Source organism: Heterocephalus glaber, unplaced genomic scaffold, assembly GCF_053883595.1.
Source record: "Heterocephalus glaber isolate CG9 unplaced genomic scaffold, H.glaber_assembly_v1.0 deba00001606, whole genome shotgun sequence".
Taxonomy (NCBI): domain Eukaryota; kingdom Metazoa; phylum Chordata; class Mammalia; order Rodentia; family Bathyergidae; genus Heterocephalus; species Heterocephalus glaber.
In genome coordinates this window covers 10,687,067-10,699,655 of record NW_028258377.1, presented here as the reverse complement: position 1 = coordinate 10,699,655, position 12,589 = coordinate 10,687,067, and the positions used below count along the sequence as shown (strand labels likewise).

Sequence of the window (12,589 nt, the reverse complement as noted above, 5' to 3'; positions counted from 1 at the left end):
CATCTACTTTTTAAAAAGATTGTAATACGGGTTCAATTGGTTAGGGAGCTACTAAATGCCTAAAGCCGATTCCCGCGCTCAGGCCTGGCCATTAACCGGAAGCCTCCAGCTGATCGGAAGTCGGGGTTTGCAGGCGTACTGCCAAGAGCGGAGACTTTCTAGTCTACTAGTGTAGGGCCGCGCTTCACTCCGCTCCGCAGCGGTCACTCGGCCGTGGTGCGCATGCGCGGACCCCACGGACGCCCTCCCAGGCTCCCTCCCCTCCCTCCGTCATCCGGGTCCTGGGCGAGCGGGAGCCTTGCGCGTGTCCTGCGGCCGAGCTACTAATAAAGTTGCAAAGCGGAGAAGCGCCAGAGTCGGGAGAGCGCACCAGCCGGCCCGCGAGTGAGTGAGGGACCCGGGGCGGGCAAGCGGTGCCAGGGCCTGTAAATTCCGTCCGGACGCGGGTCTCCCTCTGATCCCGGCGGCTGCACTCGGGGCGCGGCGGGGGCGTTCGGCCGCGGGCGGGGCGGAAGCGGCCCGGGGCTTGGGAGCCGGAGGTAGGCCTAGCTTGGCCTGCCGGGGTCCAGGCGGGCGGGGACCGAGCGCCCGGCCTGCGGCGGAGGCCTCGCCTGTGTCCCCCTGCGTCCTGAGGCGTGGCCGAGGCTTGCCTCCGTCCCGCCTCCACCGTTCCGGCTCGGACTGTGGAGGGAGGCGTTCGGGACGTCTTCGAGGGGCTCCCTGGGCCCGACTTCTGTCCAGTGGAGCAGTTTGCTCTCCTGCCGCATCTAAGCACCACTCTCGATACACACCCCTGATAGGATTGCCTTGCTCGACTGAGCTTGTTCTGCTGCACGCAAAGCTGTCCAATGGCCTGAGGAATCCGTGCTGCTGTCGCTTTGTGTTTCAAAGATAAGGATCCACGCTTATCGGTGGGAATTACACCGGGCAGTGGTGACCTGCTACTGCGCTCAGCTGGTACTAAGATCTGGTTTCCACTTACCATGTCATTTTTTCAGCTTTACGAAGATTTCTTAGGCTTTATGTAATCTTGTTTGAGTTGCAGAAGAAAATGTTCAAGCGGTGTCTTTTTTTCTCATGTTCCGATCCTGTTTAGCTTCTTCACTTCAGTATCAGTACTCAAATTCATATTCGTCTTTTTGTCCTCCACCACCCCCTTTCAGCTGCTGTTATTACGTGAAGTTTGGAACCTAAGCTTTGAAAACTCTCGTGTGGCGCCTGTCTGAAGTCGGGCATGCTTAGTAGCCAAAACAGATTTTGACTGCAAAAAAGAACTGAGGCGTGCATAGTCGGGGCATTTGGAGGTTTTCTCAGCTTTCTAACCAAATGCTCCAATTCTGCTTTTGGTAGGGTATTGGAGCATAGAGCCTAGACCAGGTGGAGATTAGGAATGTCCGAACACCCTAAGCCAGATCTTTGTCTTGATTGTAAAGACAATGTTTCTTGACCAGCTGGGGGTTGGGGGAGGAGGGCGCTTGCGGGGGGAGCATTCCTTGCTGCTTTTGCATTTAAATGGGTGTGGTTGAAGTTTATCTTGTTTACCTTATCATTGTGTGGAAAAAAGTTTTGAAATCTTGTTGGATTTGTCACAATATGCCTGTTGCCTAGCCCTACCAAAAGTGTTCTTATCTAGCGACCACACTGGATAGGTGGTGGCATGATCTCACTGAAGTAAAAGAAAGTGGGCGCAAGAGTAACTTTTTAAAAACGTAGAGTACTTGAATTTCCTTACGGAACCTGAATTACTACTGAGAGATTTAATTTTAAGTTTTAATTTGAAAGCGGAAAGGTTGAAAATTTTAGTCCCAGTAGATTTAGTAACATTTCCAATATCATTCTGCTAGATGCCAATGAGGTAGTTAGTGTACGAGGAGGGGAAATGGTACACTGAATATGACAATTTCACTTTTACTGATCTGAATATCATTATGAAATTTGCACATTCCATTCTGTAAGTAAGGATTTGTTTGCACATCTCTAACAAAGTATATTATTTCTTTTACTTTTTTGGTAATTTTTTTTCTCTAAGTTGAATCCTCAGTACACATAGAAAGCAACTCAGAAGACACAATTTAACAAAATCTAACCTTTGTAAAGATGATACATATTATGGTTAGATTTTTAAAACTTAATATTTGATTATGATTGGTTGCATCATCACCGTACCATCCTGCTTTCCTTCCCTCTCTACATTGCTGTTCGCTTAATCCTTTCACTGGTGCATCTTTGTGTTTCTGTCACTTTCAGATTGTAGCCAAGATAAGCAGTAAAAGTTAGATGAACCTTTCTGACTTTTCCTCTTGAGTTTTAAATGCATCCATATGATACAGTCCAGATAAAAGGAGGAAGAGAGCAGCAAACTGAAAAAAGAATAAAATATTTTTGTATGTTCTGTACAGATCTAGTAGTAGTATTTGCTTGTCTGGTTCCCTGTGGTAGGCGCCAGAGAAATGGGTAGATTGATATGTGTTGCCTTTCTTTTCCCTCTGGCAAAGTCAGCTATTAATTTCAGTGGGAGACTGTGGCAGAATGTTGTTACTAATGAGGTTTAAATCATATTGTTGTTTACTGTCGGTTATGTAATGTGTTGCTGAGAGTATTATTAAAAGTTGCTTTCTGTAGCAAGGTAGAGAGGCAAGTAAATTCTGCTTACCGTCTTCACTTGGTTTTAATTCTTGGCTAAACCTGAAGGCACATTAGACTACAACCACAATTACACCTGGCCAGCCTGTTTCCTGTTTTCATCATGAACCCAAACATTATGATTTGCAGTGATGATCTTTTTTGTCCTTTGCATTTAACAGAGGCAGTATTTTTTTCTTCTCTATGGAAAACAGATTTGTAACTTGGTCAAATCAAAGATTTCAATGTTTTGAAGACTACATAGTAAAATAACACTTTATTTCTTAGTAACTTACATTGAAATGCCATATAAAAATCTATTTCATATATATTCTTTGGTTGTGGCTTATGTAAATTTTTTTTTTTGGGTACCGGGGATTGAACTTGGGTCCTTGCGCTTGCAAGGCAGGCAGTGAAACCACTGAGCTAAATCCCTGGCTATGTAAATTTTAATATTGCCAGTAGCTTGTAGAGACTTTGAATTAAGAAAGCCTTTTTTGTTTATGACTTATCAGTGTTTATTATTACCAGATGTGTATGTTGGTTGGGGCAGTGAACCCCCACATCCGGGTGAATTTCTGAGCTGACTTGAATATATTTTAGGATGTTGGTGCCTTTTATCCCCTGGATTATCGGTCTTCTGTATTCTCTTTATTTCTAGGGAGTCCGTGTTCCTAGTCTTTTCCTTGTGTTTAGTAAAAAGCACAAAGATAAACCAAAACGTTTTCTTCATATGATAAAGGCGCCTTATATCACTTTACTCAAAAGGTCAAAGACATTGGAGAAGATTCCCGTTTTTTAGGAGCAGTAATGGCTTGAGTGTATGAGTCTTATCTCCACCAGTCTGAATATTCTGGAGAAAAAAGTACCTGGAAAGGTAGGAGTGAAGTAGAGTGCTTTCCTATCAAAGAAGATGATGCAGGACCCACAGAGCTGATGGATGTCTTTTTACACATTGTTTTGGAAGGAAGAGTTCCTTCCTTGTTAAGACAGTTCTCTGAATGTGAAACTAATTTTAATTCAGTTTTGAAAGGTAGTTGGTAGTGTACATTTTATAAATAGGCTTTGTTCTTGAGTCCTTTAGGACTCCAGTCTTTGCCTGTAATATGTCTGTAATTTATAGGTTGGCACTCTATAGGAAACTGAAAATGGTTTGATCCGTTGTTAGTGACATTTTAGCTGGATTTTTCCTTTTGATTTCCATATATGTTGTTTTGTTGTACTGAAAATAATAGAAAATGCATTATCACCTTTCTACCTTTCTCTCAGCATAGCAACTTTTGGCTTGGGAGGAGGCTTACATTTTTCACATTTAACTATGATCTCAGAATATGGCTTCAAGGCAAGTTTTGTTTTGTTCAGTTTGTTTTCATGATATGCTGGGATCTGCCTAGCATCCTATCTGGTCGGCTGTATAACTTGAGATCTAGTTATTCTGGTTTTTGTGTTCCCAGAAAGAAAGGGTACTGCAGAAATATTTCAAAGCTAGTCTTCTTTTTCTTCCCCCTTATTCATATCTTCCTGCCCTTGTAAGCATGTGTCTAGTAATTAGGTAAATGATGACTAGAGTGGAAAAGGTGCCCAGAACTGTATTTACCTTTTTTTCTTTTAAGTAGGGAACTTGATCTCTTTTGTGCACCTGAGGTTACTGAAGAACATCTTCACAGTACATTGGAATATATGTTTTGTATACAAATAGTTAGGTCTTTGTGCTCCAGGGACATTTTAAAGTAATGATTTGATATTTGCATTTGGATAGTTTTGTAATTTAAAGGAAAGCACTGTGAAGATTGACCAACTCTGTCTGGTCCTGTGCCTACAAGCCCATACAAGCGTGCTCAGATACTTAGGGTAGCAGTGTAGGAAATCTTTCAGGCTCTGTGGGGGTGAGTGATACATCTCGATCAGGCACTGCTTAATTAGAGGACTTAGAGGAGCAGGTGAAGCTTAAAGAATGATTAAAAACTGGGAAACGAAAGTCTGGATGTGTGTGGACATAAAGAAAATATGCAAGATGATGTGAGAAGTATCAAGGATCATGAGTTCAGCTCCTGGATGGCTTTAAAATCCACTATGAACACTTTAGATGTCTTTGGATACATTTGGGAAAAATGGTGACTAAGTATCTCTAGGAAAATAATTTGGGTGCTCATGTGATTGTGTCCTCTCTTCCTTGTAGATACATCCATAAAGAATAGGATATATGTAACCAGAATTGCTGTGGGCAAATTCGCTTTCAGTTTTTTTCTTCTCTGGGTGCAGTCTTGGTTTTGGTTTACAAATTCTGTAGCCATAGTACACCTAGATTTGGAGTTGTTTTGACAGAGGTGGTGGGTCTATTCTTCCTAATCGTTGGTGACTACTCTTGATATTACAATCACAAGGGTAAGAGATTTTTAAAACTTTACCCTAACTCCCTAGATAGTTACTTTTGGGAATATTCTCTACCTACCTACCTATTTGTATATGCATATATGCAAGTGGATTTCTTCCATTGTAGATGATCCTGGGCTTTTCAGTTCCCAAAGCTACTGCATAACTTGGGATTCCTGATAAAAATGTGGGAAGTAAGGCTGTACTTCCTAGCGTAATGAATCTGAATCTTTAGGGATGATTCTAAGAGATTGTTTCTTCAAAATTCCCACTTACAATTTTGTACAGGTTTTTACTTGGATGATGGGTCATAACCCATATGGACATCTGCATGAGATGGTGTGCTTGGGAGATTTTGTTTTGGTTCATGATGTTGGGGAAATGTGGGTGATTGGTTTGCTTGCCTTTTTATTTTGGTTTGACACAATCAGAGATACAAGCAGGAAGTCAAGGAGCTGTTTCTGTGAATTTGTTTTAGAAGTCTGGGTATGAGATGTGTGTGTACAAATGGGGATGATGAGTGGTTTGTGTGTGTTTATGGGTTGATTGGATGTCCTGCTTCAGTAGTTTGTTGAACAGGATGGCCTACTTCCGTAAGGAGGAGAACTTTTGGGTTATTGCAATTAATATGACCTCAGTTGAAGTCCTTGTAAAGCTTAGCAACATTTTATTCTTGGGTCTAGGGTTTAGCTCAGTGGTTTCACTGCCTGCTGAGCAAGCTCAAGGACCCGAGTTCGATCCCCGATACCAAAAAAACAAAACAAAACAAACATTTTATTCTTAAATCTAATGTGTATAAAATTTAACTTGATCCCGATCTTCCTTTAGCCTTATCAACCTTTTTGAAGTCAGGTAGTGAGGAAGCCCATTTCTTCCAGCTGACACCTTGAAATCATTGTTGACTTCTCTTTTTTTATACACCTATTTCACTTCCATCAGGAATCCTATTGATTCTCCTGTGTCTGCTTCTTGCCACCCTAGGATTATCACCCTGGTCTAAGCCATTATCATCCCTCAGCAAGGTTACCTCAGCTCTGAACTCTGGTCCCCTTGCTTTTCACTCACCCCCTGGCCCCATTTATTCTCAGCACACCAGCCAGAGTAATTTCTCTTTCCCTCCTTCTCTTCCTTCTTTGCTTTATTCTTACCAGTCTTCCATTTCCCTGAGTTTACCAGGCAAGCATTCACTTTAGGATCTGTGCACTCACTACCTGTTGCACTCGGTTGTAATGGCTTTCCTCCAGTTACCTGTCCGGCTTACTCTATTTTCTAAAAATTTTGATTCATTTGACATCTTCTCAGTGAGGCCTCACCCACTCATCTTATTTAAAATGATACTTCTCCCCTGGCACTTTTCATCTATCTTGCCTTGCTTTATTTTTCTCCATAGCTGTTTTTACCTTACAAGTATAACATACCATTTACTGTATTTTGTCTGCTTCTCTTCACTGGAATGTAAGCTGCATGAGGACAAGGGTTTTGGACGTTTTTATTCACTTTTATATTTCCAGATCCTGGAATACTAATTTAATAAATATTGAATTTATTATTAGTCATTTTTAATTTTTAATTTTAATAAATAAGCAATATTTATTGAATATTGAATGCCTGTCTTGAATGAATTTAGCAACTCATCTCAATGTGCATGCTACTAGTTTTAAAGATTAGATTCTAGTGGAAGAGACAAATCAAGTAAATGAACAAAGTATTACAATTTGATTAATACAATGAAAGAAATGAACATAATATTGAATTAGACATTGAGGAAAACCTTTTACAGGGTTAGGGATGGCCCTGGGATGCTACCTATAGCTGAGACCCGAAAGAAATTACTCGATGGAGCTTGAGAAAAGTGGCATTTGTGGGCAGAAAATGGCATTTGTAAAATTTGAGGTACAACATACATTACAGAGAGAGGAATGCTTTTGAAGAATGAATTCTTACTAATATTTATTGGGAACAGGACTATTGTTTTCTAAATTGTATTTCATTATTTTAAGGAGCAATATCTCATTTGCAGTAAGAGGACACACTGAAAAGTGCTAGATAGTCTGAATTAGATGCCCTTCTTTTGTGTTCCGTGGGACCTCAGGCCTGTCTTCTTGTACTCCCGTGTAGAATATAGTTTGGTGTCTTGTGCTATATTACTCTGTGAAAGGAGATTCTGTACCGTTTGGATTTTTTGTTATCCTTACTGTTCATATAGTACATATAGGACTTAGAAAAAGGCACATCCACTTACTCCTTCACTCTTGTATAGTGACCAGACTATATAACCTGACAGTGGTTCTGATAAGTTCCCAAATATACGACCTTGTTTAGAAGATAGTAGGTGCTCAATAAATGTTTAACGACCTGTGTATATTTATGACAGCCATTTCAGTTAATGTACATGTACTTTCAGAAGTAGTTTTATTATATCATAATCATTTCTTTTTTTCCCATATTGACTTGCCTAGAGTATTATAGTTGCAGAGATTTTGCTGCTAGTTTCTGATTGCTTTTTCTTAGTTTCTACCTCCACAATTCTATAACCTTAAATATATTGGAGTGATTTCTTTCAAAGTATGGATGACACTTTATAATGTGAACCCCTACTGTAGTAAGGGTTTTAATATGACTGAGGCATAGCTGCACTTTAATTAATTAATTAATTAATTTTTTGTTGTTAAATTCTTTTATTGGTACATTTTAGGTATACAACACAATTACATTTCTCACTGGGAATTGTACCTTTACATAGTGCATCTTGGTTCTTATTTTTTCCCCATTCCTAGCCCTCCCGTCAAGCCCTCCACCCTTCCCTATTTACAAAGACTTTATTTCCATTTTTTCCATTTCTCAGCATTTTTCCTTTCCCTTCTTTCCTTTCCCCTGCCCCTCCCACCTTCCCTACCCCTTTGGACCTTTTCTTCCTATTTTGCAGTATCGATTATTCATTGTAATCATTAGTGCATTTTAGGTATACAATATAATGACATTCATCATTGGAAATTTGCACCTTTACATAGTCTCTCTTGGTTCTTATTTTTCACCCTTGCCCAGCCCTCCCTTCAACCCCTCCAGTCCTCCCTATTTACAAAGATTTTGTTCCTATTTTTCCATTTTCTCATATTAATCCCATTCCCTTCTATCCTTTCCCCTAGCCCTCCCACTTCCTTCCCCTTTGCCCCTTTTCTTCCTATTTTACATTACCTACTATACATTTTAGTCCTTATTTACAGCTGCACTTTAATTTAAAAACCAGTGTTTTCCTGTTACTTTATAAAGAAATACATGTTTATTTTTTGAGAAGTATAGAATTGTATGAAGCAGGTAATGAGAAGTATTCCTGAGTCCATTCCCCCAAAGCTCTCTTCACAAGCTCCGTATACACTTCCCCTTTTACTTATTAAACATATTTATTGAGCAGGTGTATCAAAGGTGTACAGTGATAAGTAAAAAACAGATTATGACACTTCTTGGAACTTACATACTTATGTGACAGATTATATAGATAAAGATGTGGCAGGTGCTACAAAGTGGAAATACGGGATACAGTAATTATATATTGGAAAATCATTAGGATGACTTCCTGAAGAAGAGATGCTTGAGCTGAAAGAGAAGTGTGTGTTCGGGATGTGTGGAGGGAGAGGAATGTGTGTGATAGATTCTTTTGTAATAAATAGCATCTCAATTTTATAAGATACTCATTTATGTCTCAGGTACGACTGCATTTCTTTGGCTTTCCAAGTGATGTTCTGAGGTATTGTTCAGTCAGTAGGGAACCTAACACTCAAAGATTTCTAAATTCTATTGTCTAGGGTTTTCTTTCTAGCTCTGAGATTGTTTCTCTAAGAAATACAAAATACATAAATAAAAAGGTATCATGGAATTAAGTATTCATAAACCAGAGGCAAGCTTTAAAAGACCGAGATAGGGGCTGGGGATTTAGCTCAGTGGTGCTGCTGCTTGCTTTGCAAGTGCAAGGTCCCGAGTTTGATCCTGGTACATACATACATACATACATACATACATACATACATAAAAGACCAAGATAAACCAGGCTTGAATAATCCCAGCTACTACAGAGGCTGAGGCAGGAGGATGGCAAGTTTGAGGTCAGCCTGGGTAACTTAATGAGAACGTGTCTCAAAAAAAGAAGAAGAAGGCTAGGAATGTACCTCTGCTCTTCAACCCCCAGTACTTCCAAGGGGAAAGAGAAAAACCAAGATAATAGCAGATGATGGGTCCGTAGTTACCAAATCCCTCTAACTTCTGCTATAAGAAATAATACATGTTCCTGTCTGCTCAATTACTGGATTTCTATGCTTGTACTTTTTTTTTCCTTTCTCTATTTTCATGCCTCATCTCTGTTGGCTGTCATATAGAAATAAAGCTGAGTAACATTGGTGCACTAAATACCATATGAAACTGGCCGGGGATTTAGCTCAGTGCTGCTGCCTGCCTCGAAAACGTAAGGTCCTGAGTTCGATCACCGCCCCCACCCAAATAAATAAATAAATAACATACGAATCTATAGCACCTTCTGTCTCTCCCTCCCTCTTTCCTTCTTTACCCCTCCCCACTTTTCCCCATTACTCTCTATGATCTTTGAGCTCATGAGTATTACCTTTTAAGACTGAGTTCCTAGCATGGACTATTCCTGGTATGTAGTAGGCACCCAATAATTTTTTTAAAAAATGAAATACTGTCACAGATTTAACTATCATTTCTATTCATATGATCTTTCTGTAACTTTTATACATAACTATTTTGAAATAGCTTCTTATGGAGGTTTATTGCAAAAAACGCCCCCCACGTTGATTATTTAAGTTCTTTGAAGCTTACTAATATTAGGATTTTCTTTAGAACTGAATATATCCCCTTAGCCATATATAGTGGTGTACACCTGTCTCCCAGCACTTGGGAGGCTGAGGCAGGAGGATTGCCATGACTTTGAGACCAGCCTGGCCTACATAGTGAGTTTAAGATCAACCTGAACTACATAACAAGACCCTGTCTTAGAAAACCAAAAAGAAAACAGCAACAAGCCCCTCCCCCAGTATATATTATACCCAGTGTATTTCCTAGGTATATTTTAGAATAGATGTGTTTGGTGGTCCAGGATGAAGATGACATAGGTGCAGGTAGAACTCATTCAGAGCCATCTCCTAATTTAAGGCAATGTGTAACATACATGGGCTGTCAGATGGTCTTCTCTTTTTGACACTGCAACAGACTCAGAGGTAACCAAGTCCTGTGGTACCTGAAAGTATCAAAGATACAGATTACACACTCTATACTAATTGGGTTCTTTTGAGACAGAAGAAAAGTTCATTTGGTTTAGATTTTTATCATGTAGTAGGTAAGCTTCTTCGAAACCAACTCCTACTAGAAGAAGCTGTGAGGAATTCAGAAAGAGGAGGCAAAAAAAATAAATAAATAAAAGGAATGATAACAAAGGAAGACAAGAACAAGTACTGGTGGCAAGTACTGAAGAATATCAAAAGGAGTTTGGGAGCACAGAAAAAAAATGCTGCTATGATTCTTCTAAGATCTGCATATTTTTCTACCTTGTAATATCTCTGAAATTGGGGTTTCTTAGAGTCAGTGACATACGAGTATTGTTTTTGGCCAGGTGGCACTTTTGATGTGGTTGTCATTGTATTTACATGTCTCTCCCTCTGCTGTTGCTAATGCTTTCAGTTCAGTCTCCGTATGGTCACTGTTGTTTCTACTCACAGTAACTTCCATTTAAAAGCTTTGGTTATTTATTCTTTGCAAATCCTCATAAAGTGATGGTCAACCTTTTAGAACTTTCAGTGATAATGAATAGCTGGCCATGGCTCATGTGCCATAGGTTCGCCACCACTGGCCTGGGACGATCAAGCAAGCATCATTTTCAAAATTTATAGTTTGGGTGTCAGTAGCTTTGAAGACAATCCTAGAGCAAGAGTTGAATACTCTTGAGACCTGCAGTCTTGATGGCAGAGGGACATGCTGTGAAGAAAAATTTTAAGTGCTAAGAAAATATTATGTGATAGTTTAATTTGTAGCTTTTTCTGGAGGGTTTATGAAACAGTGTGCCTCTTAAAGTAGATGGCTTTGTAAATTTGTTGGAGTAAAGTAGCCCAGCTCTATATTTATCATCCTTAGCCTCATACTAAAATTTTTATGATTATTAAGTAACTGTTCATCTCATTTAACCCTTAGTCTCTTTAGGGCTGTGGTTTTCATTATATAAAATAGGAAAAAATGGAAATTTTAAGTTTTAAATGTTGGATTCAGAACTTGAACCCAGGTTTATTATACTTCAAATCTGGTGCTTTTGTGTGTCATTATATATATAGTAGTATCACTGTGTAGATTTGCCTTATTGTATATTTCTAGCCAGTTCTCTTGTTCTAGCATATTGAACTTCCCGTACTTTCTCACCCTGGTAGAATAAACTGTGGGCCTTTGCAGATAATAGTTTTTATGCTTAGCATTTAACTACTTCATGCTTCATGTCTCCTTTCACCTGGTCCTCAAAGGAACATCCCCCGAATTCCTTTCAGCAACCTTTGCATAAGTAGGGCATCTCCATTTTTCTCTGTGTGTTGTGGCTAAGTACGGGCACATTTTAGTTGTATTAATTTCAAACTCTTTAGAGTTAAGGTCTGGATTTGATTTATTGGGGACGGGGATTTAGCTCAGTTGTTCCGCCGCCTGCCTCGCAAATGCAAGGTCCTGAGTTTGATCCCCAGTACCAAAAAAAAAAAGAAGGCAAGAATCTGATTTCTAGCTTCTTGTAACCTGGATTTGATTTATATTTCAACCCGTTTTTATATGACTTAGTGTTTTTCTTTTGCAGGCACTCATTGAATATCTGTAGTATTAATAATAAGGCTGTAAGTCTGAGACTAAGTTTAGCATTGGTTGTATACATTTGTGTTTCTACAGACCCTGAAAACAGTATAGAAAGGGAGTACACAAGACCAAAATCTCCCTATCTGCTAATCTGTACATTCTAAATATTGTAGTAGTTGCTGAGTGAAGTCTTTTGGGACCTTTTCTATTGTTGGGATAAATTTAGAGATAATATAGACTATTATAGACTGGTATGAACACATCAATTGATTGAATGTAAAATGGGTATTCTTGGTGCTTCTAAACTAGTTTCAGTGGAAGGCAGACGGAATATGAAAGGTTGAATCAGCTTTACAATAAGAGACTTATACATTTAAACATTTTGGTTACTAGAAAACCTAAACGTGGTCTTATTTTCAAGGATGTTACGAGTTCACCCCAAGCTCATGTAGCATATGCTAGTATATGGAAATCAGAAAGTACAGCATTTTATTTGTATACATAATGAGAAATTCTTTCATCACCAAGGACTTATGTGAGGACAATACAATAAATCTATTGTTATATCCTTCACTTTCTGATACTTTATTTCAATCTGTGAACAATGGTTTGTCTTGTTTTTAAAATTAAGTAACTAATTGACCAATAAGGCTGAGGATGAACCTAAGGCTTTGAACATGCTAGGCAAATGTTCTACCACTGAAATATACCCTCAGATCTATTTTGAATATGATATATTGTACAAAAAAAGAAACAAGATTAT

The 12,589-nt window shown here is 39.2% G+C and overlaps 1 protein-coding gene across 2 annotated transcripts in view; it reads left to right on the top strand.

Moving 5' to 3' along the window:
- Positions 1-252: 252 nt before the first annotated feature.
- The window catches only part of Smad5 (SMAD family member 5), a 55,257-nt gene continuing 42,920 nt past the window's right edge, over positions 253-12,589 (top strand). Inside the window, exon 1 of one of the 2 annotated variants that reach the window (XM_087194730.1) lies at positions 253-384. The gene's annotated coding sequence lies outside the window, so the exon portion shown is untranslated. The remainder of the gene's footprint in view (positions 385-12,589) is intronic. The other variant, XM_004836200.4, reaches the window with a different exon arrangement.